We start from the raw sequence: 9,612 nt of genomic DNA, 5'->3' as shown, positions 1-9,612 counted from the left end.
GTGATTGTTGGCCAGGGCTGGAGTAGATGCAGTTGGTGGGCTGTTCAGTGGCAAGGAACTGGCTGATGGGATTGATTGATTGATTGATTGATTGATTGATTGATGACTTTGGTGTGAAGTAGCCTAGTAGTTTGGAAAGGGTTAGCCTGTAGCCTATGGCTGCAAAAGGTGGGGGTGGGTTGAGATTGAAGGGGTAGGGTGGGAGACTGTGGAATACTCTAGAAGTAAGGGTAACCAAAAAAAAGGGGTGCATCAAGTGAAAGACCTGAAGTAATGGGGGGCAACAAATTGAAGAAAATGGGTGAATTGGAGGAATTTATAGTTCTGTATAAAATTAAAGATCAGAAGGAAGGAGAAGGAGGATTTAGAAACCTTAATCCTTTGAAAGTGATGTTCTTCCAACTAGAGTCTGTTTTGGGTGCATGTCTTATCAAGTTAGAGAATACATTAGGCCTCACTTATTGCCAGAGATTTGGACATGTTGCTGGTTCATGTTGAGGTAAAAGAAGATGTATGAAATGTGGAGAGGATCATGATATTAAAGCATATAAGGCAGCGGTGCCTAAATGCAGTAACTGTGGAGGGGACCATATAGTGGCGTTCAGAGGATGTGAGTATTTTAGTAAGGCAAAGCAGATTCAGGATGTTAGTATCCAACAAAAAATATCATGTGCTGAAGCAGTAAATCCTTTGATAGAGAGCAAAGGATAAGTAAAGAAAAGATTGGAATGATGGGGAGTCAGTTCATTCCGAGTCCTCCAGCTATGGTTCCTTCAGGCATGTTGTTGATGACTAAAGAGTCTTTTTTGGTGTTTGTTGTTGATATACTTGTCGGGGTTAAAACTGTGGCCAAGAGGTTGGATATGTTAAAAGTAGTTGTTGGAGCTGCAGAGAGATTCCTTGATATAAAACAGATTTCACTAGAAAAATTATATGAGTATATGATAGACAAACAATCACTGAATTCTTCCCAGTTGTCAAGATCAGAGAGTACGGAGGAGCTTTATGTGGATGAAGAGGCCAATAATTAGTATTTCGATGTTTTTAATATTACAATGGAATGCAAGAAGCTTATCTGCAAATGGTCAAGAATTAAAAAGATTTGTTGGAACTTTTAAAGACAAACCTGATTTGATCTGTATCCAGGAGACATGGTTAAAGCCTCACTTAGATTTTGTGATCCCTGGATATGATAGTTTGAGAGCTGACAGAACGGGTAAATCTGGTGGAGGGTGTGCAACTTTTATAAAAACAGGACTCCAGTTTAGAAGACTTGATATTAAATCTAACCTTGAAATTGTAGCTGTGGAGGTTTAGAGCTCTCGTGGTCAAATAACTTTGATTAACTTTTATAATCCTGGTAACATGATGTTATCAGATTTGGATGAAATTATGAATAAGGTAAGATCCCCAGTAATCTGGGTTGGAGATTTCAATGCGCATAATCCTATATGGGGTAGTGAAAGTAAAGTTAGTAATGGAGTGGTAATAGAGGAGTTTCTAGATAAATACAACATGGTACTGCTAAATGATGGAAGGCCTACAAGATTCAATATTGTAAAGAATACATGTAGTCACTTAGACTTATCTATCACTTCCTCAAACTTAGCTAGGGTTGGGAAATGGGATGTTATGGACAGATACACACTAGGAAGTGATCACTATCCTATATTATGTCGATTTGGTAGAAATTTGATAGCAGAAGTTGAGGAGAGGTCTGCTAGGTATAACTTTTCTTTGGCCCATTGGGATGAGTACCAGGAGAAAGCTGTGGATATAATAGAAGAGATTAATAGTGAGGACTCCATAGACGATTGGAATGAATCCCTCTGTTCTATAATTCATAAAGTTGCTCAGTTGACTATTCCGCTACGAAATGTACTTAAGGCTCGAGCATTAGTTCCGTGGTGGAATAAGAATTGTGATATAGCAGTAAGAAACAGAAATAGAGCTTACAGGAAGTTAAGAACGTACCCAGTGTTAGATAATGTTATAGAGTATAAAAAGGAAAGAGCAGTAACATGGAGAGTAATTAAAAATGCAAAGAGGGATAGCTGGAGAAGATTTTGTGGAACCCTGGGCCCTGAGACACCTATAAAGCAGCTATGGACAATCATTCACAGAATGTCAGGGATATATGGAAACCATCTATCCCAGCTTTGCTGGATGGAGATACTGAAGCTGTAACCAATAAGGAAACGGCTGATATGTTTGTAGAGGTGTTCTAAGCGTTACACAGTTCTGGAGAGTTAGGTGATTTGAAAAAGGAAATTATGTTTAAGAAAAGTTGGAAATTGGACAGGAGTTTGGATGATAATAACTCCATAAATTTGTTTTTCTCCCTTCAGGAAACTGTTCAATCATGTTCAAACACTTCTGGTAGGGATGGACTGTGTTATGAATTGCTTAAGCACTTAGATGACTCTGTATTAATAGAAATTCTAGCATTGTTTAATTCAGTGTGGAAAGAAGGAAAATTACCAGTAGAATGGAAACATGCGGTGATAGTTCCAGTTTTAAAGCCAGGTAAGGATGCGTCTAGTCCTAGTTTGTATCAGCCTATAGTTTTAACGTCAGTGCTTTGTAAAACTATGGAACGAATGGTCACCAACAGACTTGTTTATTTTTTTGGAAAATAAGGGACATTTTGCTGCCTATCAAAATAGTTTTAGAACTGGAAGATCAACAATGGAATCTGTTGCCCTTTTAGATCATGATATTAAAAAAGCGTTTCAAAATAGAGGAGTAATGGTAAATGTATTTCTAGATATTGAAAGAGCATATGACTCACTATGGAAGGATGGCTTATTAATTAAACTCTATGATGCGGGAATTAGAGGTAGAATGTTTAAGTGGATCAAAGATTTCCTTAAGGAAAGGACAATTCAAGTAAGAATAGGCAAAACAAGCTCCAAGTCAGTTAAAATAGGTAATGGTACCCCTCAAGGAAGTGTCATTTGTCCAGTTCTTTTTAATGTCATGATAAATGATATCTTTGATCAGGTAGGGACAGGATTTGGCAAATCATTGTTTGCAGATGATGGTGCAATCTGAAAAAGAGGAAGAAACATCAAGTATATATTAAGGCAGGTACAAAAGTCTTTAAGATCAGTTGAAAACTGGGCTAATAAATGGGGTTTCAGGATTTCTGCTTCTAAGTCCAAATACATGATTTTTGGCTTTAGAAGAAAGATTCCTGATTGTGAATTGTATCTAATATGATTCTCCACTAGAAAGAGTCAAGGTATTCAAGTTTTTAGGTGTCTGGTTTGATGAGAGACTTACTTGGAGAGTTCATATAGATAAAACAATTGGAAAGTGTGAGAAAGTTTTAAATGTTATGAGAAGTATTGCTGGATGCGACTGGGGAGCAGGGTGGGAAACTATGTACTTAATATATCTAGCTATGATTAGATCAGTTATAGATTATGGTTGTATTGTTTATGGTTCTGCTGCTACAGCAGTGCTTGGAAAATTAGACACTGTGCAGTCCAAAGCACTTAGACTCTGTTGTGGAGGTTTTAGAACAACATCAGCCCTGTCATTATGTGTGGAGATGGGAGAAGTGCCTCTGCATTTAAGAGGAATTCAGTTGGGCCTGCAGTATTGGGTAAAACTAAATGGATTCAATCACAGCTGTCCATCAAAGTGTCTTTTGCAGGGGAAGTCAGAGCACCAAAGTAAAATTAAAAGATACCCATTTTTAGATTTGGTTAATAACTGGGCTGTGAAATTGAAACTGACTGAGGAAGACATAGTTGGCCAAGTTTGCTTGCCACCCATCCCTTTTTGGCTCTTTCCAGAACCAGAAGTGGACCTATTCCTCCTCTTTCAGCTTCAAGAAAGCAGTTCAATTTCATTGGCATTGATCACAAATGAATATTTAAATAATAAATGGAGATCTTATCTGAAGATTTTTACTGATGGTTCAGTGGACCCAGACAGCAGTAGGGCAGGATTTGGGATGTATGTGTCTCAACTTGGAGTTAAGATTGGTCACTGGGTTTCAGATGGTGTTTCTGTCTTTGCAACAGAATTATTAGCAATCCTCTGGGCCTTATGGTGGATAGAAGACTCTTGACCATGTAGGGTTATCACCTGTTCGGATTCTGCTGCTGCCTTAAAGTCTATAAAAGGGAGTAAATCAAAAGCTCGTCCTGACATAGTTATTGAGATTCTCTTAGTGTTGTTTAGAGTAGGGAAGATGGGTTGTGCAGTTAGATTTACATGGATACCTGGGCATGCTGAGGTGGAGGGAAATGAAATTGTGGATGGCATTGTAAAGTCTTCCTTACAGAGCAGGCAAGTAGAAATTAGAGTTCCCCAAGGCAAAGCAGAATTGAGAAGTAAGATTAAAAAAGGTATAGAGAAGAAGTGGCAGGAGGATTGGAAAAATGAACTAAGGGGCAGGCTTAATTAAAAGGTCTTAGACTGTTACCTTTTAAGTGGTAGAGATATGGTGAAATTTATAAGACTTAGGTTGGGGCATTTTGGGCTAAACTATTATTTAAAGATAATAGGAAAACATCCTACTAGATTATATGACTGAGACAGTCCAGCATGTTTTGCTGAGCTGTAATTGATACAAAATTGAAAGAAGCCTGCTGTTCAAGAGGCTATCTGGCTTAAATGTATTTTGGTTTTCTATTCAATCTTTGTTTGGCCATCAAGAGAATCAACATCTGATTGAAGAGTTTATTATTCAGTTTATACGTGAGACTAGGTTGTATTCGAGAATTTGAGTTCCTTGGAGTTCTCTAACTAATTATACATCCTGTGGAGTACTGTAATATGCCTAGATGCAGCTAAACAGCCGGAAAGAGAAGAAGAAGATTGTGCCAGTGAATTTTTCTGAGCCTGTCCTTCTGATTATCGACCCTGCCTGTTTGCTGACCCTGACTTTCTCCGGTTTGCCCTGATTGTTCTGCTTTTTGACTCTGCATGTTTCCTGATTCTGGGTTTTTTGATCTCCACCTGAACTTTGACTTTGTTGCCCCTCTGGATTTGTTACTCAATAAATATCACAGTGTGCACAGTACTTGGTCTGCGATCAGGTCCCTGCTCCAGCACCCTGACAGTATAATCTAGTCAGAATGGATCTGGCAGACCCTGGTCGTCTGAGAGTTGCCCTGGAACAACCGGGAGTGATGCTGGCGAGACACCAGATCCAGCTGGACTTGGTGTTCAGGGCAGTAGAGTTGCTTTCTGCCAATGTAGCTGATCTTGTGACCCAGACTCAGTCACTCCACTGTCCCAGAGCGCCCACCAACATTCTGCGACTGCACCTGCTGCCCTCCCTACATGTCCTCGTGTGCTCCTCCTGTCTGCCTTCTCCAGAAAAGTACTCAGCTGAGTCCTGGTACCTGCTGCTCTTTTCTTTCCCAGTGCACACTCATTTTTGAATTGCAACCAGCAACATTTCTGACTGATCGAGCTAAGGTAGCCTACGTCATCACCCAATTGTCCAGTCGGGTGAGAGAAAGGGAAACAGCCGTCTGGGAGGCAGGCTCACCTCTCTGCATCAGTTTTCAGTTATTTTCTGAGGAGATGAGAAAAGTGTTTGATCACTCCAAACATGGGAGAGTGGCTGCCCATGAAATGCTGCACATACGCCAGGGGTGCAGGTCTGTGTCCAATTACGCCATAGAGCTCTGGACCCTCGCCACCTCCAGCAGCATCCATATTGATATTCGCCTTCAGCAGCGCCGCAGAGAGAGTGGTTCCAGATGGGCCCTGGGGTTACTGGGTGAGTTCCAAGCTCCTCATCAATCTACATTGCCCTGCCATTTGTCCCCATCCAGAGCCCGAAGCTATGAAGGTTGACCATACCCACCTGACACTGACTGAAAGACAGAGGAGAATCAGCACCCGCTCCTGTCTGTACTGTGGCCAACCGGGCCACCTGCCCAGTAAAAGTCAGCGCTCACCAGTAGGACGAGGAGTACTGGTGAGCGTTACCCCTGTCCGGCCCTCCTCGACACTACTCACTTTTCTGAAGTGGAGTGACCAATGCCGAGCAGTCTCCACCTTGGTCGATTCTGGTGTGGACGGGTGTTTTATCAATTCCAGCTTGGCTGCCCAGTGGGGATTATCCACGTCTGCTCCCCAGTCACCATTAATGGCCAATGCCTTGATTGGTCAGAGACTGGCTAACATCACCCACGTCATGGCCCTGGTGAGTCTCAGTTTATCCAGCAACCATTATGGACAGTTAACCCTTTATGTTATTGACTCTCCTCAAGCTCCTATTGGCCTGGGCCATCCCTGGTTAGTTAAACACAACCCCCACATTGACTGGCTCAGTCACAAGATTGTAGGCTGAAGCCCATTCTGTCACTCCCACTGCCTCTGCCGTGCACAGATCCCCTTGTCTCCAAGCCCAGATCCCCCCAAGGAATTTCCGGACGTTAGTCCAATCCCTCCTGAATACACGGACCTCAAGGCTGTGTTCAGCAAGTCCTGGGCCACTTCCCTACCACCTCATCGTCCATATGATTGCGCCATTGACCTCTTGCCTGGCACAATTTCCCCAAGGGGCCCCTGTACTCCCTGTCCGTACCTGAAACAGAAGCCATGAATAAGTACATTCAAGAGTCTCTGGCTGCAGGCATCATCCAGCCATCTTCCTCCCCTGCTAGTACCATTTTTACCTTTGCTGGAAAGAAGGACAACTCCAGGGCCCAAATGAAGTCACTGTTAAGAACCATTACCCTCTTCCACTCATGGCCTCGGCATTTGAACTACTACAAAGAGCCTCAGTTTTCACCAGGCTTGATCTCTGTAACACCTACCATTTGGTCCGCATCCGCGAAGGGGACGAGGGGAAGATGGCCTTCAACACCACCTCAGGCCATTACGAGTATCTGGTCATGCCATTGGGTCTCACCAATGCCCCCGCCGTCTTCAAGCCTTGGTAAATGATGTTCTCAGAGACATGGTAGACCAATTTGTTTTTGTGTATCTCGATAACATTTTGATTTTTTTCTAAGTCTTTTGCTGAACACACAGGTCACGTCCACAGAGTTCTCCAGTGCCTTGTGGAGAACCAGCTCTTTGTGAAGGCTGAGAAATATGAGCTTCATCACAATACAGTCTCCTTCCTGGGATATGTAATTTCAAGTGGTTCCATTCAGATGGACCAACAGAAGGTCAAGGCAGTGGTTGAATGGCCCCAACCTTCGACCCATCGGGAGTTGCAATGCCTCTTGGACTTTGCTAACTTCTATCCAGCTTCATCAGAAACTACAGTACACTGGCTGCACTACTCACTGCTCTTACCTCATCGGCTGTTGGATTCTACTGGTTCCCTGCTGCTGAAAAAGCATTCTCTGACCTGAAAGAATGTTTCACCTCTGTCCCCATCCTAATTCAACCCAACACCGACCAGGAGTTCATTGTGGAGGTGGATGCGTCTGACATTGGTGTAGGAGCTGTTCTCTCTCAGCGCTCGGCCAAGGATGAGAAGATACACCCCTGCTCCGCCTTCTCTCACCACCGCACTCCCACAGAGTGGAATTACAATGTTGGAAACCAGGAGCTGCTGCTGTGAAGCTAGCTCTGGAGGAGTGGGGCATTGGCTGGAGGGAGCCAAGGTGCCATTCTTGGTCTGGACTGATCACAAGAGTCTGGAATATATCCATACAGCCAAGTGCTTGAACTCCCATCAAGCTCGTTGGTCCTTCTTTTTCTCAAGATTCAGTTTTACTCTGCCCTTCTGCCCCAGTTCCAAGAATGAAAAACCTGATGCCCTCTCCCAAAGATTTCCATCCTCCGAGACCCCTGAGGTAGCCAGTGTCACCCTCCCTGCTCACCGTCTCGTGGGTGCAGCAGAATGGGACATTGAGCAGCATGCACAATGCATTCAACAGAGTGAGGCAGACCCTAGTCAATGCCCCACCAACTGTGTTTATGTTCCCAGCTCTGTCCACTCACAGATATTGTGGTGGGGTCATTCTTCCCGGTTATCCTGTCACCCTGGAACCAAGCGTACTCAGGCCTTCAGTCAGCGGTTCTGGTGGCTCTCCATGGGAGATGACAGCTGCAACTTTGTCTCAGCCTGCTTGGTCTGTGCTCAAGGCAAGAACTCTAACCAGTCACCTGCTGGTCTGTTACAACCCCTGTCTATCCCCAAGAGACCCTGGTTCCACATTGCCCTGGACTCTGTTCTTCCCCCATCAGATGGTAATACCATTGTTCTCACGGTAGTTGATCACTTCTCCAAGTCTGTACACTTCATTCCTTTACCTAAACTCCCCTCGGCCAAAGAAACAGCCAAATTACATGGTTTACCTGTAGATGTTGTGTCAGACAGGGGCCCTCAATTCACCTCCAGCTTCTGGAGGGCATTCTGTAATCTTCTTGGTGCCTCGCTGAGTTTGTCTTCAGAATTCCACCCACAGACCAATGGCCAGACCGAGCAGGCCAACCAACAGCTAGAGACTGTATTGCAGGGTCTGGTCTCCCAGACACCTCTGCGTGGAGTCAGCAGCTACCCTCATCCACCGATCTACCCCTTCGAGTGCTGCCTTGGCTACCAACCTCCATTGTTTCCTGCCCAGGTGGAGGAAATTGGCATACCATCTGCCGAGACATTCATCCACCGTTGTCAGTGGATGTGGAGGGGCACTCGCTCTGCCCTTCTCCATGCCTCATCTAGGATCAAGCGTCAAGCTGACTGCCATCGCTTCAAGGCCCCACGTTACCACCAGGGACAGCGTGTGTGGCTTTCAACCCGAGACTTGCCCCTCAAGGTAATTGCCTCAAACTCGCCACCTCCCCCATTTCATCAGCCCCTTTCCCATTGCTAAAGTCATCAGTCCTGCTGCCATCCATCTCAAGCTCCCCTCCACTCTCTGCTGCATTCATCCCACCTTCCATGTGTCCCGCATCAAGCCTTTCATGTGCCCTGTCCTCAAATCCCCCTCCCCATGGCTCATTGACAGGTCAGAGGCCTTCACAGTTTGTCGACTGCTGGACGTTCATCGCCAGGGCAGTGACCTCCAGTGCCTTGTGGACTGGGAGGGCTACGGTCCTGAGGAGGGGTGTTGGGTCCCCGCCCGTAACATCCTGTACCCCACTCTCATCGGGGACTTTCATCGCCAGCACCCAGCTCCCCCTGCCATGACTCCAGGAGGCATCCGTGGTGGGGGGGGGAGGTACTGTCAGTACCTCCAGTTGAACTCTGCCTTTTTGTGTGTTTTCCCCCAGGGCCATCATTCTGTGTTTTTGTATTGCCATGTGCACTTGTTTGTTTTCATGCCCCAGGTGCTCCTGTCCCCACCCCTGCTCTACTCCGGCCCCTGTACCACCGATTACTGCACCCTCAACTGTTTCCCATTATTACCTACAACTGGGGTGTCAAACTCATTTTAAGTTACGGGCCGGATTGGGCAAAATGCGACTTCATTTGGGCCGGATCAGTTGTGCAGGCGCGCACACTCCCACAGCTTTCGTTGTCTTCGTTCTTTCAACCTGCTCTCGTGTCTCAGTCTCTGCTATAACTACAAAGTGTTTCACTTTACGAATTTCATTTCTTATGAAGAAGATTGCCTAGCAAGCATTATTTTTATGATTGGTATTAACTTAGTCGTAGACTACAAGAAAGTTTTGATG

The sequence above is a fragment of the Mobula birostris genome, chromosome 10 (assembly GCF_030028105.1).
Source record: "Mobula birostris isolate sMobBir1 chromosome 10, sMobBir1.hap1, whole genome shotgun sequence".
Lineage (NCBI taxonomy): Eukaryota > Metazoa > Chordata > Chondrichthyes > Myliobatiformes > Myliobatidae > Mobula > Mobula birostris.
This window is presented reverse-complemented; position numbering follows the sequence as displayed.